Source organism: Trichosurus vulpecula, chromosome 4 (assembly GCF_011100635.1).
Source record: "Trichosurus vulpecula isolate mTriVul1 chromosome 4, mTriVul1.pri, whole genome shotgun sequence".
Classification (NCBI taxonomy): Eukaryota; Metazoa; Chordata; class Mammalia; order Diprotodontia; family Phalangeridae; genus Trichosurus; species Trichosurus vulpecula.
In genome coordinates this window covers 251,409,365-251,430,231 of record NC_050576.1, presented here as the reverse complement: position 1 = coordinate 251,430,231, position 20,867 = coordinate 251,409,365, and positions in this window count along the sequence as shown.

The window sequence follows — 20,867 nt, the reverse complement described above, 5'->3', positions numbered from 1 at the left end:
TTGTCTAACTTTTGTCTAGGTATCCCCAGCACCTAGCATGTTGCCTAGCACATAGGAGCGCTAAATAAAAACTTGTTGGTTAATTGTTGAGTGCCTACTATGTGCCACACATTGTGCTAGAAGTCTAGGGGTATGCTGGAATCAGTGTGAACACTTTGGAAGTTGGCAAATGTTACAAATGAGGATTTGATTTATTGTTTTGTTGATTTCTAGACTTAATAAAGTGACAGAGATAATACTAATAATGCAGATTAAATTTTAAAATGTGTTATGTTTTCAGAGAGCCAGTTGTTAAACATTTACCAGCACACCCTTGCTTCTGTCCAGCATGTGTCTCATTCATCACCCAAAGTCGTAACCCTTTAGAGATTATATTATCACATAAGGATTTAGAGACCCTTTAGAGATTGTACTATCACATTACATAACTGAATAGCACCCCTGAAAGAATAACAGTATTAAAAAAAGTTGTTTTCAGTAGGGCAGCAGCTCTGAATCCTTGAAAGAATAACCGAGGCCTGGTCAATGGAGCCCCGTCCCAGAGCTTGGGCAGCATCACCTACCTGAGTCCAAATCAGATGAAAGAGACTGCAGGGCCTACTCCCCGAAAGATGTAATGACCAGTAATAGAAGGGCCCTGTTCCCCAGCTTGGAGCAGGCACAAGCGTTCTGTAACTGGTTCTGGTCTGCTAATCTTAGGGTGAAGAGCTAGACCGTTGGTTGGGTGCTGATCCAAAACTGGAGAAGATTCCAAAGGGACTGACCAGTCAAAGAGAATCTCTTATTCTTCCTGACTAGTTACTCTGAGAATGAGAGAGATGTGCAAGCCTCTGGAGGAGAAGAAGCCTCGGGATGTCCCCACCAGAAATGACACGCAGCCTGTGAACAACACTCTATATGTTTGTCTTTGGGGCATTTGTTCATTCTTTCTTTGAAGCAAAGGAATAGTAGAGGTATCCATGACCCTGTGAGCTTCAAAAGGTTAGAATAGTGAGTGCCAAAGTCTGGGGGCTGGAGGCAATGATGGTGAGGAGCAAAGTCCTGAGCAACCTACTTAATTCAGCATAGATCAAAGGCAGCCAATAGGGAGCACTAGTCATTCATCTATTGGCTATGATGGATTCAAAAGTCACTTGGTGGAGTGAATGATTTGTAAAAACCGCTTTTAAGATCAAGCCTACTATCCTCAATGACCAAAGCGTTATAGGGAAGATTGTGTCCCAGGTATTGGGGAGAGGAAAGGTGTTCTATTTTTTTCCTGTTTTTGCTACATCTTCACAGTAAATATTACTCTGTAAAGGTTAATGGATGTTAATTGGTTAAGTGAAACTGGGGTGTTAATCAATGGTGATTAACGATAGGGAGAAAACATCAGAATCAACTCCAACCCCTCAGGTGGAGGAGATCTAAGGTTGCTTGGGAACCTGGTACCTATCAGTGAGAGTAGGCGTTGGGATAGGAAAGCCCTGAGCTTATAAGGGATATAAAAACCTTAGGCAGTTTCCCAAATGCCTCTGTAATATACTTATCCAACTAAGGGTCCAGTTCATAGTTCATCTGCAACGCCTAATGTACATAAATGGAGTACCTCAATGGACTGCCCATATAATTGCAATGTCATGGTCTAGACAATTGACATTTTTCATCTACTTCATGACCCATGAGGGTCATTAGCTTAATTTCTTGGGGCAGTTCTGAGGAGTGAGGTGACTCAGAGATATTGGGGGTCTTGATACAGTCAGCATCAAGTCATCAACAAGCAAGAATGCATAGAAGACTTCACTCTTGATATGGGATCCTTCTTCCCTTAGAGACTGCACAGAACTCCCTCCACGGTTATGGTAAATATCTTTTGTATATACGTATCTCCTTTGACACTGATTATTGATAAATCCCTGAGCAACATTTTTGTATCTGTCAAAGATTCTTGTATGATCTTGAAATGTGCATGGGAAGTATCTTATGAAAGGATCATAAGAGCAGATATTTAAAGATCATCTGGTCCAACCAACCCCTTTACTTTACAGATGAGATTCAGCGACTTTCTAAGGTCACACAAGTTGTAAGTGGCAGAACTGGTAGAGCCTTTAAAGTTGTATTTTGTTTTACTGAGTTAAGTGTTTTTTTTCAAATCCTCAACAAACATTTTCAGAGTTCATAATAAGCATAAACAAAAATACCACCAGGAAGATAATTGTACCTTATGTGCAAACATCTGTTGTAGGGGATGGGGTGGTAGAGAAATTTGACAAAGAACTCAACAAGGTCCTCCAAAAGGAGTCAGCTTTTACATTGCTAATCAGGGACCTTAGATCCAGAGGACTTGATAACTCAGGTCCTCTGAATATAAATCAAATGGCCTTGATCAAGAAGCAAAGGCCAAACGCTTGTAACTACACAGAAACCTCAAACCTGTATATTAGGGAAAAGTGGGAAGACCCTAGAAATGGTGAGCACTAAGCAACATCATTTTAAAAAAGAATTTAACTATATCTTATAGAAAACAAACACCTGATTGCTAATATGGGAGACCCTGCAGATTTGGTTATCTGAGTGCAGGCAGACCATAGACCAATTAGAACCAAAGCCAGAATCAATAGCAAATAAAATGAAAGTATAAAACCCAGATGAAGATAATATAGGTATCTAAAATCACTCTGACCTGACCTATTCAAATAATTTGTTTATGATTAAAATGGAAAATGGACATAAGAAAAGAAATTGATATGGACTGTCACTATTTTTTATAGAAAGTTAACTAATACATAGCAATCACCACAATGAGGAGAGCAAAAGAATCCAGAAGACACCATTCTTTAGGAGGAAAAACTTTATTTCCTTGCCAGGTAGAAAATCATGACAACCTAGGGCAAAATTGTTTAATATACAGACTAATATACAATATGTTGTGAAGATGATAGTAGATTTCCAACAGTACCACATCACAAAATAGGAAATATGAGTAGAAAATGAATTTTCAGAAAGATGCACCTTCAAGTTATAAACATCTATATGAATATAGAAATGCAAACTTTCCTGTTTTTATAAGTTGTGAAAATGGTCATAAAAATAATGCTTTGAGTTCTGTCTTTGTTTCAGAGAAAAAAAATAAAATAATTTTTAAAAATAATAAAAACACCAAAGATGCCCAAGGAAAGAGCCACCCCAGAAGGTGCTATTGTGGTTGTGACCATGGATGTAGCACACTAGGCCCTTCTATCCTCCTTTGTCTCCCAGAGTCTGCCCAAATTCATGCTCATTGCTTCCATGACACTATCTGTCTATCTCAACTTCTACCTTTTTCCTTTTGCCATCAATCTTGCTCAACATTAGGGTCTTTCCCAATGAGTCCTGTCTTCTCGCTATGTGGCCAAAGTATTTAAGCTTCAGCTTTAGTATTTGACCTTCCAATGATTAGTCTGAATTAATTTTTTAAGTATTGACTGATCTGATCTTCTTGCTGTTCAAGGGACTCTAGAAATTCCTCTCCTGTATCACAATTTGAAAACATCAATTCTGTGGTTCCCACAGTCCAACTCTCACAGCCATACATTGCTACTGTAAAAACTCATAGTTTTGGCTATACAGACCTTTGTTGGCAAGGTGATGTCTCTGTATGCTATCCAGATTTGTCATAGTTTTCCTTCCAAAGAGCAAGTGTCTTTTAATTTCATGGCTGCATTCACTGTCTGCAGTGATCTTTGAGCCCAAGAATATAAAATTTGATGCTGCTTCCACTTCTTCTCCCTCTATTTGCCAGGAAGTGCTGGGACCAGTTGCCAAGATCTTAGTTATTTTTATGTTAAGTTTAAGCCAGTTTTTATAATCTCTTCTTTCACCCTCATCAAGTGGTTTCTTAATTCTCCACTTTCCGTCATCAGAGTGGTATTGTCTGCATATCTGATATTGTTGCTATTTCTCCTGGCAATCTTAATTCTAACTTTTGTTTTGCCCAGCCTGGCATTTCTCATATAAGTTAACTAAATAAGGTGACAACAAACAGCTTTGTTGTGTTCCGTTTCTAATCCTAAATCAATCAATTGTTCCATATTGATTTCCATCTGTTGCTTTGTGATCTTCATACAGGTTCCTCAGGAGAAAAGAAAGATAATCTGGTACTCCTATCTCTTCAAGGACTTGCCACGTTTTGTGACCCAGAAGGCATCTACCCAAATTATACAGGCAGACAAAAACAGGCTCTGTCCCTCTAAATGAACTGTTCAAAGCTCCAAAGAGGGTGTTCAAAGAGTACTTGGTGTGCGCACAATGTTCATAGAATTTAAAACCAAGTGGAACAACTGACCAAAAAATGGAGTTTTAACTAGAAAGTTCTGAGTCCTCTATAAAGGAAAGCTGTGGGAGAAGTTTATTGCTCCACCCTCTCATCCTCCAATCAGTTATCTTGGGGTAATGAGTTCCTTTCCCTGGAGATATCCTATCAGAATCTGGATAGCTGCTCATTGAGATTGTTTTTAAAAATAGATTCCTATTCAGAAATGGTTTAGACTTGGATGACATCTGAGGCTTCTTCCAGATTTGAAGTTCTGTAATTATGTAAAAATACTCATCACCCGGTAGTCAACATTTTTGTTGGTTGAGCCTCTCTGCCTTTAACTTGGCTGGTTGTCAGGCAATAGAAATAGAGTCCATCACAGGGATTTACTCAAAACCTTTCTGATTTGATTGGTCTTGCCAAAACTTGTGCTCTGTTGGTAGAGCCTTTAAGAACTCAGGGTCACCTCTACCCTATCATCATCTTCATCATCGTCATCATCACTGGCATTTATATAGTGGTTTAAGGTTTTCAACACACGTTATGTATGTTATCACACTTGATCTTTGTAATCAATGGGGTGGCATCAAAGCAAGATGACAACATAGGGTATACTGGAGCGGGCTCAAGAGAACCAATTGTTACGTTTTCAAAATGCTACAAATCAGAACTTGATTTGTTATTTTGCTGATCTCCTACATTTAAGAACAAGATTAAGGAGATGTGCCATGGGTACATTTTCCCCCCAGAATGCCAGTTAATAATATTTACCAGAGTTGTTGTGAGGATCAAATGAAATAATCATTGTAGAGCCCTTAGCACAGTACCTGGTACGTAGTAAGTGTTATATAAATGTTAGCTATCATTATTATTATTACCAGCATATCCTTGATTAGAACTCATTAATCAATTAACAAGGTTTTATTAAGTATGTGTCAGGTACCCTGGGATAATAATGAAACAGATGTTGCCCTCAAGGGCCTTACGTTCTATTGAGCTAAACAGCATGTACTCATAAAAGTCAGTACAAAGTAATTGGGGGGAACACCAGAAGCTAAGGGGTGTGGTGGTGTCAGGAATAGCCTCAGGTAGAAGGCGCCACTTGAGCAGGATGTTGAAAGAAGTTAAGGAGTCTAGGAGATAGATGATAAGAGAATATGTACCAAGCAGGGAGGCAAGAGATAGAATGTTATGAACAAGGAATAAGTAGGAAAGTTTGACAGGACCATTGAGTGAATGAAAGTGAGGAAATCATGTGCAATCAGCCTGGAAAGGTAGGCTAGGGCCAAATTGGGAAGGATCTCAGTGGAGGAGCCTCTCCTTATACTGAGTCTATTAATGATTTATCTATAATGGCCCAATAAGGAAGTGGTACATATTTACACAGAATAGACTGAAACTTCCAATGAACATAAAGATTAACTATAAATGTAGATACATATATGACTTTATGGGACATATATTATTGTCTTTTATTATCTGGTGCCAGCACTAGGAAGTCAGAAGCAGTTATAATCAAATTACTACATTCTATACAGTGTTTTAATTAAATATATGGGTACAAATAGTATTCCTGACGTGGTCTCAGATTAAAGATTTCAAATTTTTCAATTTTATTCATGTCATTTGTTTTTACACCAATCATTTCCTGATATAGTTCCCTACCCATTAAACCCTGCTTTGTAAGCAAAAGAAAATAATTAGTTAGAATTAACCAATATAGCAGCCACATCTGACACCATGTGCCACACTCTACCCAAGTAGTTTCCCACCTCTCAGATAAGAGAAGAGAGCTATATTTCATTATCTGTTCTTCAAAACCAAGATTGCTTACTACAATTAATTCAAATTGCCTTTTAGGATTGTTTTTGTTCATGTTCTTATAGTCATTGTGTATGTTGTTCCATTGGTGCTATTTAGACATACGAGAGTTTTTAAATTGTTTTATGGCCCGTCTAACAAGCATTAAGTGAATTTGTTGTTGGAAAGATCTTCTATTGGCTGCCTGAGTTTAGTTCCAGATACTTTTGGTATTGTATCGGGTGAGCTCAGGCATGCCCTGGGGAAGTAAAACTAATTCACCTTCCCATTAAACCTCCTGGATGGGAGTGTATGTAAGCTATACCACAGGGTCTACACTTGGAAAAAGTCACATGAAGGCAGGAAGTGCCCACCCAGAATAGTACTATAAGTCCAGAGTTAGAGGTCCAGCAGAGAGGGAAGAAGAGATGGCTTGATTATTTGTAGGCTCAGGCAATAGTCCTTTGCTTTTTTTTTTTTCAATCTGATTAAATGAAGTATGTCCCATAGCCAATGCTCTGTTAGCCTGAGTGCTTGCACCTGAACTAAGGACCCTGTCCCTATTCTCATGAAGCCTAGCCATAAGTCAAATTCTAGTGTTTCCAGGGAAGATGTTTGGGTGGGGCATGAGCCAAATAGCATAATTATTGAGAAGTGCTCAAGGTCAACCCAGTCCAAGTGAGACCAGAACTTTTCTAATGGGTCACCAGTAACAATAGCTCTTGGTTTCAGTGTAGTTTCAAGGAATTGAATGTACACTTTCGTCAAAGAACCCAGTTATTACTCCCCATTGTTTAGTGGGGAACAGGCTGTCATAAATGTGCTGAGACAACACTTAGTCCTTGTTTGGAGTTAGACAGTTTGGGTGTGTCTAGAGGTAGAAGGATGAAGAATCACTCTCTTTCCAGCTCAAGCATTATGGCATTGTGTGACCCTGAAACACTGGGCAGACACCAATTAATGTTGTTTTAAGAGCAAGAGAGAAGAAGAGAGGAATAAGATTGTGTTTTTGCCATTTCCTATCATGTTCCTCTTAAGGGTGAAATTCTAAATACACTTCAGTTGTAATAAGAGACACACAAGTGAAGAAGAGAATCAAAGTAATCATCCAGATTAATTCATTATTTTTAAAAATGTGCTCTTATTTCAATTATCTGGATATTTCTTGGCAAAAGCACGTTTTTAGAACCTGAATTCTCTGGATAATCACTCTATTTTTCCACTTCATTCTGTGTGAATAAAATAAAATCATCCTTGGGATCCTGTATTTTCATTTCTACACTATCATTAGGAATAATACCAAAATCATTGCCAATTCAGGATGATATGCATTGATTTCTCTGTTCTTTAGTAAGTCTTATCAATTAAAAATCTAAGTGCCTTCATGCCAGGGAAGTTGGCTCCATGGTTGATCTGGTCTGAAAACTCAGGTAGTATATATCATGGGGGGACGGGGTTGAATCCAGGCACTCTGACTCTAGCATCCATGCTCTTCCCACCCATTTTCTTAGGTACTTGAGAAAAGTAGGAGATAGAATGCAAAAATTCCATGTCTTGGGACTCTAGTGCTAACCTGTCCCTATTTCAATTTGAATAATAATAGTAATAATAAAAAATAAGTTCCCTAGAGGTCTCCAAAAATAGAAATGGGCTACCTGAGAAGTAATGATTTCCCTTCTCTGGAAATCTCCAAGAAGAGGCTGAATGACCTATCCCCTAGCAGGGGATGGTTCAGAAGAGACTCTTGTTCATGTATTCACTTGATCATAGTGTTCTTGATCAAAGTCTTCTACTTCAACCCCTTCATTTCACAGAATAGGAAAGTGAGGAACATGGAGGTTAAGTGACTTACCCAAAGTCACATAGGTAGTAAGAAGTTGAGTGACATAGTACTAAGGTTCCTTTTAGCTCTGAGATTCTGCCCAATTCGATTGAGTGATAAGGACCCTAGCTGCAGAAGGGCAAGAAGGTGATCTCTAACCAATTGGATAGTGTGGCCATCGGAAAGAAAGAATCCTGCCACGAAGAAGGAAAATTTCTGATACCAAGGTCTCTCTCACCTGGCTGCCTTTGGCCCGTGTTGTTTACCATCCATAGCCCTGAAGGAAGAGAGTTAGCACAACATTAAGCCACCTGGGATTTATGACAGATCAAAGTATAATTCTATCCTAGCATCCCCTGACCCAAATGGACTGGTGCCACATTCTGGCTCCCCACAGAGGAGCCCACGTCTTTGCTTTAGGATTTGGCAATGGAACCCAGCTGGGCAATTATCTGCTGATTTCAATTATCCACTCCAATGATCCCCTTTATGAGGGAAAGTAATCAAAGCCTGTTTGGGTTGTCTTCAAGAGCGAACCAGTTCAGAAGTCCCTTAGCTGGAGTGTCAAAACTGAATCAAACTTATATGAGACTTTTAAATCTGAATTGTCAGCCAACAGAAGGACTTTGCTAGAATTTGGAAAATTAGAAGACGGAGCTTCTCAGAGTATGATTGGAGATTGCCTGTCTGCTTTAGCTGACCACATGTGAGTGACTCAGTGCTACGGTAAGGGGCAGGGAGGTATGTCTAAAATGTATGCCGCTGTCTGAACCTATAGTCCATTGATTCCCTACAAAGAGGTGGGAAACATCATCAGTCTTCCCAAGTCATTGCATGGATGAGAGTTCCTATGACTTCTGTAGATTTTTTCCTTAGTAATGTAGTCATTGTATAAATAATTCTCCTGGTTTGGCTTACTTCATTCTATTTCATTTCACATAAGTAGTAGGAGAGTTTTCCTGTCTACCGCAGGGTTCAGGGACAATCTCCTTCTATTTTCTTGTATGAAATAAGTAAAATTTGTCCTATATTGGACTACTTGTTAGCCTATGTGCAGGCAGGGAAATTTTGCTGTCTCCATAAAACAGGAGTTCTTAGCCTCTCTTGTGTTATGGATTCCTTTTGCAGTTCATGACTCCTTTCTCAGTCTCAGTTTCTCCATCTGTGAAATAGGGGTAAATAGTAGCACCTATTTCACAGGGTTGTTGTAAGGATCAAATGAGATAACATATGTAAAAGTTCTTTATAAGTGCTAGCTATAATTGTGAATATCATTGTTACTCGCTATCATTGTTAGGTTTTAAGAATTCATGATTGAAAGAAATGCTAAATTTCAGTTAGAGGCTGCTGGAAAAAAAAAGATGTAATTAATTTTTTCCCCATCCAAGTTCATAGATGAACTTGATCCTCTGAAATCTGTCCACATACCTTTTAGGGAATCCATGGTGCTCTGGTTAAGCCCCCCTGCCTCAGAGAGAACTGGATCAGATACTGATCTTCCTGGGAGAGACCCCTGATGAGAGGCAAATAAGTCATGAAGGTTATTAATAAATGAGCTCCCAAAGGTAAATTCTGTCCTTCGTGTCAGCAGTATGGCCAGTTAACCCATAAGTTATATGGCTTGGAACTCAGTCTCCTGGAAATTTGGTTAGCACAAATGAGTTTCCTGAAAGCTTGGTTACTTCTGCAGTTTGTATTAAATTTATCCTAGTCCTACAGAGCAGAGGATGAGGCTCTAGGAGCTAGAGTAACTCCATCAGTGTGCCAACCCTCTGAGAGGCTCAGTCTGAGCAGTCCTGATCACAACTCCTTATTTCTCATCTACTCCTTCCTGGAAGGAGTAGGAGGGGGCATGGCAGGGATTCATCCTTGGCCCAAGGCCCTGGTTCCCCACAAACCTAGCCTTAATAGGAAGCTACCCTAGAATACAACATACATAAAAAACTCATTCCTCGTCTCTTGATGTTTGAACTATTCATTTGGTATTTATGACTCTAGCTTGTTAATTCTTCTGATCTCCTCTGCTGACTGCTTGTTTCAACTCAGCTTCAGCATTTCCAACCTCTCCTTTCCTGACTTCCCTCTAGCTTGATGTTCTCTATAATCTTGGAACACCTACTAGAGCATGACCCACCTTTTTGTATGTGGAGCCTTTAGGAAAAATACCCCAGGTTTCACCTCCCTCATGGTGGTGGTACAGTAAAAAGAGAACTGACCTTGGAGTCATAGGAACCAACCTCTGAGAGCTTCATCTGTTTCCTTGCCTATAACATGAGCGGGGTTGGCTTAGATTAGTGTTGTCAAATTCAGATAGAAAGGAGGGGAGGGGCACTTAACTGTACATAAGGATTCCTGGGGGCCACATATTGACTTAGAGAACAACGTATTAACATTATCTATGTTCTGTTGTATTTTTATTTACTCTGTTAAATATTTCCCAATCACATTTTAATTTGGTTCTGGATGTACTTGAGTGTTTTGTGGCAGGGCCTGTGGCTATATTTTTTATACCTCTGAACTAGATTACCTCTAAGGTCCCTTCTACCTTTAGATCTATGACCCTAGAATCTCAAAAAGCTTATAAACCATTATTAATGTGTTTATTTTTTGATTAAAGAGCATGGAAAGAAATGTAGCCTAGGTTGTTTCCCTCAAAGACCAAGGGCATACCCTCCTACAAATATTAATATCATTAGTAAGAAGAGGCTAGGGAATATTTCACATTATGAACAGTATGGCAGTTCAGGGTTTTCTCTAGTCCAATATTAAGGATGGCCTGCCTTCTTAAAATGCTATAATGTTAATGTTGTAATTATTTCATTCAATTATTTTTATTTAATTTAATATTGAATATTTAATTTATTAGATATTTATTTTGGTTATTTAATTTTTACAAATTCCTACAACAAATGTCTCAGGCTTTGAGACACACTACACTTGGTTTTGACTGGGGACTATTTCTTCAATCTTTATTTAGTCTCTCTTTCAGAGTTCCTTCTCCCTCCTATGTGACTATATCACCTAGTGTCAAGATCCAAATTAAAATTTTCTCTACCTTTAAGGAGTTCCCATTCTTCTAAGGGTAAGCAATCATTTACACCCATAAGGAAACAAAACAAATGCATACAAAACAAATACAAGAAAAAGAGGAGTGGGAGGGTGAGGAAGGAATGAAAGGATGGAAATAAACTGTGAAAAGGCATGAAACAAAGGAACTACCTTTTCTCATTATCTTCATCTTGACTTCAACTGCCTCAATTTTCAATGTTTGCATATTAGAAATAACTAGAAATAAATGATGGTAAATTAATTTGTGCATGTGAAAACAAGAAGGGCAGCATAATGGATTTGATAGAGGACTGGCCTTGGAGTCAAGAAGATGTGGGTTCAAGTCTCTCACTGATGCATCCTCATTGTGGTGCTCTTGGCAAGTCACAACCTCACAGTACCCCCAGAAACTTCTCTAGGCCTATAAGGAACTGAAGACTTGCCAACCTTCTTCAATGGAGGGAATTTCCACACTGTAATGATGAGCTCAATCAATTAACAAGCACTTATTAAGCATGTACTATGTACTAGACACTGGGGATATGGAGTTTAGAACTGAAGGAGGAGGAGGCAGAGGAAGAGAAAGGGGAGGAGGAGGAAGGAAAGGAGGAGGAGGAGAAGAAGAAGAACAAGAAGAAGAACAAGCAAAAGAATTGAGTTCAGACCCAATAGCAAAGTCTGATACACCAGAAATATGTTTTTTCACTCTCCCAAAATAGCAAGGCTTGAAACACAGAAATATAGTTTTTCACTCCCCCCAAATAAGGAAGATCACATCAGTGAACATGATTCCACTCTGTCACAACATGCATACACACCCTGGCTTTAATTCATTCAATACATTTTTATTAAGTACCTACCATGTTTCAGGTACTGGGGATGCAAAGAAATGAAACCAGTTCTGCCCTCAAAGAGGATACATCCCACTGCGTTGGGAGTGGGAGGTGAGCAGAGGAAGACACAACATTTATATAAATAAATACAACATATAAAAAAAGCAAGTACAAAATAATAAGAGGATGGGGAAATGGGGAGAAAGAATATGCTAGGTATGGATGACAGCTGTACAAAGGGCATGGATGACCAGCCAGCAAGACCCCTGGCTTCAGGTTAAGATCAAAGGTGTAAGCTCTGTTCTTTTGCTTCCATTACCCCATACAGCAGGCATAGCAGAGTACTTGTTTTCATGGACCAGTTCCGGTAATTTGAGAATGAGCAATGGTTCATATCAATGAGAGAATGGGACAGACAGGCCTAAGATTTGGAGACACCCGGTGAACATTGGTGATAGGAGAAGCCATTCATCCTATTGTCTTATAAAGCATACACCATTAGCAATGCCCAGCTTGCTTTGCTTTAAAAATCATTATTCTGAACTGTCATAGGCTTCTATAAATCATCATTTAAAACCCAGCTGCTTAATGACAGGAGGCATATGTAGGAGATTTTTTAAATGTATATTCTAGGAGATGTTAAAAAGAATGTTGAAAATAAAGAATTTAATTAAACGAGCACTTATTAAACTCCTACTACGTGCCAGGCACCATGCGAGGTGGTAGAGATACGAAGACAAAAATGAACTGCATCCTGTCTAAAAGGAGTTTACCTTCTAATGGAAAGAAGTGGTGGCAATTAATATATATAAACAAGTAAATACAAAGTAAGGTGAGGGGAAATTCTAATCTAGATCAGGAAGGACTTCATGAAGGAGTTGCCACCCGAGATGAGCCTTGAAGGGAGCTAGGAAGTCCATATGGGGGAAATAAGAAGGCAGAACCCTTTGGATTCATTTCAGGGTAAGGGTACTGTGTGACAGTGTGGAGGCAAGATATGGAATGGTTTGTATGGAGAACAAGTAGTACAATTTGTCTGGAACACAGAATATATGAGGGGAGTAATGTGAATTAGGTGTGGAAAGATATGCTAGAGCAAGCTTGAGAAAGGACTTTGAATGCCAAACAGAGGAATTTGTCTTTTATCTCAGAGGTAATAGGAAACCAGTAAAGCTTCTTGAACAACCAAGTGACCTTGGCCGACCTGCATTTACCTGTGAAACGGGTTTAGATGGCTGAAAATGTAAGAAAGCCCTAGTATAGGGCACCCAGTAAGAGTCTCGTTTTAAGCTTAGACAAAGATGGAGGGTTATCAGTCAAAGACCTCCTGTGCAGACAAGGCAAAGAACTGACCAATTCACTCTCAAGTGAACTGCCAATCCAGTCTAAGCTTTCTATTTCTTTCTTCACAAGCAGACACTTTGGACTGAATTATCTGGAAAATTATTTGGCTTAGCACTCAATTTTCCTTTAGCTGTATAGATTTAGCTTATGTGGTTTACCCAAAAACAATAAAGATGGATGAAAGAAGAGGTGTCCTTAGGAATTTAAAGTATCACTGTCCAGATGTGATGTCCTTAGAAAGTGATCTCCGTGGACTGGCATAGCTTTCCACATACTTCCCTGGCTTCCTAGACACAATGTCTGGGCTTTCCTTGGACTAGGCAGTAAGGATAAAGGATTAGATGTAGTACTCAAACCTGTTGTCAAATGAGGGTGGGAGCTACCCAGTTCCCACATGCCCCAGAACTGACGATGCTCCACTCTTCAGAGAAACTGGACAAAGATCAGTCAAGGTTTATTTAGCTCAGTTCTTTTCTTTGTTTAGGAATTCCTATTTCCTGAGTTTCCCTTGACTCTCCCCTAATGCCTGAGTGAAGAGGAATTGGGCTGACATTCTAAATGCAAATAGAAATAATGACAACTGACATTTAAACAGAGGCACAGCCTTTGGTATTTATATACCCCTTTGAGGTTTGCAAAGCTCTATGCATATGTTATTTCGCTTAAGCCTCATGACAATCCTTTGAGGGAGGTACCACAAGTATTATTATTACCAATTTATTGACTATGAAACTGAGGCTTAGAGAGGCTGTCACTTTCCCAGAATCACACTACAAGTGACAGAAACAAGATTTGAGCCTAGTGTTTATTTGATGTGTCATAGACTTTCACTCCCAGGTCTTATCATTGAGGAGTGAAGCTTAGAAATTAATGCGGCATAATGAGTAGAGTATGGAACCTAAGTCTGCCCAAATCTGGGTTCAGTTCTCTACTCACTATGCCACACTGTTTCCCAAGCTTCACCCCCAAGAAATAAGACCTGGGAATGGAAGTCTTGATGATATCCCTAATAAACACTGGCATGTTTATCACATTCTAATGTGTTCAAAATTCTTTATATTCGTTACTTCATTTCAGTCTCACAACAGTCCTCTGAGATAGCTAATATGTGCACCATCACACCCGTTTTACAAAGGTGGAAACCAAGGCATGGCAATTTGTCTGCAGTAACACAGCTTGAAAATTTCAGAAGCAAAATTCAAGGCTGGGTCTTCCTGGTCCCAAGTGCAGCACTCAATTACTATGCTAGGCCATCTAGGCATGTCCATTCTGAGCTCTGTATACTAAATAGTAAACCAACAGGCATATATTAAGCATCCGTTGTATGCCAGGCTGGATAAATGCAAAGCCTAAAATCAAACTGTCCCTGTCTTATAGGATCTTGCATTCAATTGGTAATATAAACGTATTAAAGAAGTAGTTCTCAAAGATGGGGCCAAGGATGCCAGTGAGTTCCAGAGACCCTTTCAGGGTCTATTAAAATAGTTTCGCAATAATTTAGATATTATCTGCCTATTAAAACATTTCTCCTTTTTCCAACTACATATCCATGTGAGACTAGATTTTCTTCATATACTTTGACCAAAATGCCATATTAAAACAGATTGAATGCCAAAACAGATACAAGAATTCCAGCTGTTTTCTATTAAGCCAAATATTCGAGATGGGGGGGGGCAGAGTAAAACAATGCTATTCTTCTCACAAATTTTTTTTGTTTTGGGAAATATTCTATTTCATTAAAATTTTGTTATTTATGATAACATACATGGGTTTATTATTATTTTAAAGAAATAAATATTTTGAAATTTTATTAGTTTTACTTTCTAAAAAGGTAAATATTCATAGATTTAGTCCACATAAAGAAAATGCTTTGAAATCCACAATAATTTTTGAGTGTAAAGGAATTCTGAGACCAAAAAGCTTGGGAAACACATTATTAAAGCAAAGCATAATTCTGTGGCCTCAAGGATATGCTGGAGCCAATTCAAACTGGCTCACAAGATTCAATGTTTAAAGTTCCAGTGTGAGCACTTACGTGATGCTACAAATCAGGGTTTGACTTTCTGTTTCATTGTCTAGACCAGAGGTGCCCAAACTTATTTGGCTTATCACTCCCTTTTCAAAAAAAAAAAAATTAGCGTCCCCCTGGAAATCTACTTTCTTTAATCCGTTAGTGGTTTTTTTTTTAATTTGTGTCATTTCAAAAAAATATAAAATATTTTTTGAAAAAATGATGCATCTTAAATTTAATAATTTATTATAAATTTGTGGGGTTTTCCTGCTTTGAAATTTTTATGACACAATATTGTGTCATGTAACCATAAAGTATCATACTGTAAACAAGTCATTACACGTACATCTTCGGGCCAATGAATGCTGGACTTCCCAACAATGGGCGATACTCTCACCTGCCAACACTCACTTGTTAAGGCCTGTCAGTGGACTTGACCACTGATCCGTTATAACTTGCATTTTGTGCATTTATTTGCAAAATAATGTAATCGCTATGACTTTAACTGTTATGCAACAGACGAAACATGTACAAATGGTTTTTCAAAATTTTCTTCTCTTCTCTTCTTTCCTTATGCTTCCACCACCCCTTCATTTTTATTCAATGCCCCCCAATTGCACTCAAAGCTATTGCTGCCCCCCTGAATCATTCCAGTGCCCTCCAGGAGGTGGTATTGCCCACTTTGGGAAGCTCTGGACTCTAGACTTAAGTGTTTGGGGGGGGGGAATATTAATAATGTAGGTTAAATTTTAAAGTGTATCTAACATTCATGACTTTCTTTTGGAGAGCTGGTTGTTAAACATTTATCAGCAAAACCACTGCACCCAAAGGGATGGGCTGATATGCCTTATGTTCTTTAGATTATAACCTCCTCATTGGGTTGTAAGCTCCTTGAGAACATAGACTATCTTTTGCCTCTTTTTGTGCAGTGCCTGGCATATAGCAGGCATTTAAATGTGTTTGCTGAATTCTCCTTCACCTAAACTTACATTGGTAAAGCTAGAATGGTTTTCGAGAGTTTTTTTGTCCCCAGCTTGGCATGGTTTCATTTCAATACCAATGTCCTTTAACTTACTTTAGAAACATGGCAAAAGAGCTAAGCTATCTCGGATCAAAAATATTGTATGTCCCTGAAGAATGGCAATTGTTCATTCATGGGCTGGAAAGAGACCTGAAGGTGTTTTGGAATTCCCCCTCCTCCTTTTGACTCTTCATTCCCCTTAACACTCATTTCTCCCTGACCTCTTTTCCCCTTTCCCTTCCAATTAATTTATTCTTCCATCTTCTTCCATTCAGCTTCTGATGTCCTTGCTTGGCATTATCTTCGAGGTCAACACAGCATAGCTCATGGAAAACAACCAAAAGCCAGCTGATTTGGCCTTTCCAATGGGAGGAGGGAGCATAGTGGCTCTTTGCTTTTAATTTGAATGTCCCATCAATCTTGCCACTGACTAGACTGCAAACTCCTTTGAGGGTAGGAAGTGTGTCTTCTGGATGATTATTTCTTAATATATAGAGAGCCTAGCATAGCACCGGGTAGACCCAGGAGCTTAATAAATATTTGCTCCGGATGCTTAGTCCATGCCCTGGCCTGCAGGCAGAATCACACCTAATCATCCCAGACAGCTGAGAATCTATCTTGCTTTGAAAGACCTCCAGGGAGGAGATGCTAAACCTTTCTCAATAACTCATTTCAGCCGCTAACAAGCCTCAGGCACTGTTAGAAGGTGCTTCCCAATAATAAGGCAATACCAAACGCTGCCCAGTGAGCAGCTGATTGTGGGGATGTCACCACCTCCCCTTCCCCACCCCTCCCCCCTTACCTCCACTGCCATTAGGCACTAACATGGCTCACTTTGTGACTAGGGTTATCCATAAGAGCACAGAGTGAGAGTGCATGTACTGGGAGCAGAGAGGGAGCTTGACATAATAGAAAACCCATTGGCTTTGGAGTCAGAGGACCTGAATACATACATCTAGAAAGAATCTCTAAGACTTTCTAAATCTAACTTCTTCATTTTACAAATAAGGACCCTAAGGCCCAGAGATTAGTGATTTGCCCAAGGTTACACAGGTAACAAATGTATGTGACAGGCTGATTGGCCTGAGTGTAATAGAGATTTTTAGAGGCCCAATGTGTAGTCTGGATATATAGACAAGTATAGTGATCCCCCACCCTATATATCCAAAGACCCGGGATTTCCACCTTTGCAGGATGATGGTTGTGGCTGAATGATCACTCCCTTAATCTTCCAATTTCAAGAGGGCTATTGCGCTTAGAATCACAGGATGTCCCTAAAGTCTGGACACATAGACAAAAATGCATATTTTGAAATAGTTGGAATATTAACAGACCTTAGCCCCCTTGACTTCTTTTTCTGGGGTATGCTAAAGGAGAAGGTGTACTCAATGAAAATCACAGATGCAACACACTTGATTGAATGCACAAAGAGTGAATGTGCTAAAATTGAAGGCAATGTGGAGGTATCACATGAAGTTCACATGAATCTTGCAAAGCGCATCTACCTTTGCATCACAAATGATGGAAATCATATTGAAGGTGTTATTTGTTAATATTCCAATTGAATAAAATGTTGTTGAAAATTTCATTCATTTCATTTCTTGAAAATATGCATTTTTGCCTATGTGTCCAGACTTTAGGAACACCCCTGTGTATCTTTTACACACCAGATATTTGAAATCTAGTAATATGATTCTTTTGTGACTCATGATAAAGGGTGACCTTCCCTGTCCCTATCTTGGTTTCCAGATTCTGGGAGGAAAAAAAGAGTCATTAGCTTTTGTATGACCAACTCTGCATTTCTTGCACTAGTACATTCTATACGTGTATGGCCCTTTGATCCACAGTCATATCATATGATGGATCTGTTAGTGTGGTGATTACTTAATGGAAGAGCTTTAGTGTCAGGCCTTCATGACCTCTATCTCTCCAAGATGAATGGTCTTGTCTACTGTTCTCACTCTCATCAGATCATCATTGGGCCTATGCCTAAGGTTTTGTGCTATTGGTTTTCACACTCAAGAAGATGATCTTGAATTTGCTAAGGCTCTGACTCTTTCAGAAAAGACTGACCACTTCAGGACTGCCTTTCTCAGTTTGAGAGACTGAAAGTCATAGTCAGGTCTAGAGAGGATACTTTACCTATAAATAGAGATGTGATTGAGTCTATATCTCCTGTGGTAGATAACATAGACCCAAAATGGCATATTCTTGGACAAGAACCATATCCCAAGTAGGCATTTTGGGGAGTGGTTTCAGTATCTCCATAGAGCAAATACACTGGGTGCATCAGAGTTCTATATCAAGTCTTAATCACAGTTCTCCAAGTTGACCTTCTTTCTTAGAATCTATGGTACCTATCTGTTTCTGTCTTTGCAGGTAAGTTCCTACCCTGAGCAGGAACTCAACAGGCTTTTCTCCTTAATGTGGCTACATAGTATTAGTCATAAAATTAGCATACATTTCTTCAATTAACGCCCAAACCTCCCAACATTCTCCTGGAGGATATGGTTCTTGTCCAAGAACATGCCGATTCAGGTCTATGGTATCTACCACCGGGAATACAGCCTCATTTACAACTCTATTTACAGGTAAAGTGCCCTCCCTAGACTTGACTATGATTTTCAGTCTCTGAAAAAGGCCTTCCTCTCTTACTTTTTTAAAACAACTCTGTCCTTAGAAGATAGACCACTATAACTTCCTACTGCCAATTCTCAAGTATATTTCCATGCTCAAAATTCTCATATAAGACCAGAAAAATTTCCTGAGTTTTCTCACCCTCTTTAACGTTATTAGTCTCAATATTATATTTTTCAAAGCCATGTACATTTCTGTATAGTATCCTTAATATGACCTTTTTCTTAAAGTCTATTATTCTAGGAGACATCTACTCTTTTCTTATTGTAAATTCAGGGTGATAGCATTCAAATCTTGTAGCCCCCACCTTTTAAAAAAAGATATCATATGATTGTACATGTATAGTCTATATAAGAGTGCTTGTTGTCTTAGGGAGGGGAGAGGGGAGGGAGTGAGGGGGAAAAAAATTTGGAACTCAAAATCTTATAAAAGTAAATGTTAAAAAAGTACTATTAAGAGAGGTAAAATAAAATAAAGTGAGTAGAAAAAAAGATATTACAATATTAAATTAATATTAAAATATTAAACATTTGAGTTTTTTTAGATATGCATGCCAACAACAATATTTAAATATTAATGCAAACAATAAATTTCCACTATTATAGCAAGCAGCACTCTGGGATTAATATACCGTGCATAGCAAAATTTCAAAGCAACAACTTTAAACTCAAAACCACAAAAACAGCCTTAACAATTTTTCCATGCATCAACATTTATTACACAATGATGCATATAAAAAGCATTCACTATATATACATATATATGCATACAAACAAATATACACATACATACATATACATGCACAGGGCACACAGGTATACCAGGTATGTTGCATTACAATATTATCACGCTAACAGAAGATAGTGTATGAAGCCAAAATAGTCTGAATAACCTACTTAAACTCCCAGTAAATAAATTTCTTTTCCAAAACAGCTGGGTGGTTGAGTGGATAGAATGCTAGACCCAGAGCCAGGAAGACCTGACTTTCAATCCTGCCTTGGACATTTACTTATCTGCATGATGTAGAGCAAACTATTTCACCTCTTCCTGCTTTCATTTCCTCATCTGCAACACGGAGATTATGATAGCGCTTACCTGGAGGTGGGGGTGGGGGTCTTTGATGATAGGATGTGAAAATATTTGGAAAGTGTTTTGCAAACCTAAAATGTAATAGCATGTAATAATAATAATAATATCAAAAATGAATAAGGCCATTCTGAACAACTCCCTGGGAAATAATTCCTGGAGTTATGGTACCAATATGAAATCTATGCCCTCACCCTCTAAAAAAACTTCAGAATTATAGGTAGTTGAAAAGAAAATTGAGAGACAATTGCAACCATTTGACCAGGTGAGAAGACTGCCCCTGTGGAAAAGAAAAAAGTAGAAACATTTAATAAACAGCCAACAGTCACAAGAAGAACACCTAAGGTTATCAAGTAGCCAACTATGAAAAAAAAATGGCTTCAAGATTCCACATTCAGTAAAACAAAAGAAAATAAAACAAAGCTGAAGATAAAGAACTTTCCTCCTGAAAAAATAAGTAATGGTCAATCCTCCCCAAAATTGCCATTAAAAAAAAAAACCACTCCTAACGTGCAAAAACAGGAATCTTAAAGCAAAAGGCACTGAATTCTAAAACGTGAAAGCAGAAAGGTTAGAAGCTAGCTGCCTAGAACAACACAGCCTCTTAAGATTGAAACCTAAAGGGGCAGCTAGGTGGTGCAGTGAGTAGAGCACCAGCCCTGGAGTCAGGAGGACCTGAGTTCAAATCCAATCTCAGACACTTGACACATGTATTAGTTGTGTTACCTTGGACAAGTCACTTAACCCCAATTCCCCTGCCAAAAAACAAAAAACAAACAAAATAAAAGATTGAAACCTGAAATGCAAAACTGAATTCAGGGCTATTTGAATCAAAGTCGTTGGTAAAGTGTGAACCAAGGCTTCAGAATCATCACAAAATTGTGATGTTTTATTTTTTTCCCCCAAGCTGGAAATAGTGAAAAATTATGCCTGTGAATAAGCTCCCACATGTTACAAAGGCCAGATAGACCAATTGATTGAGTAATCTACAA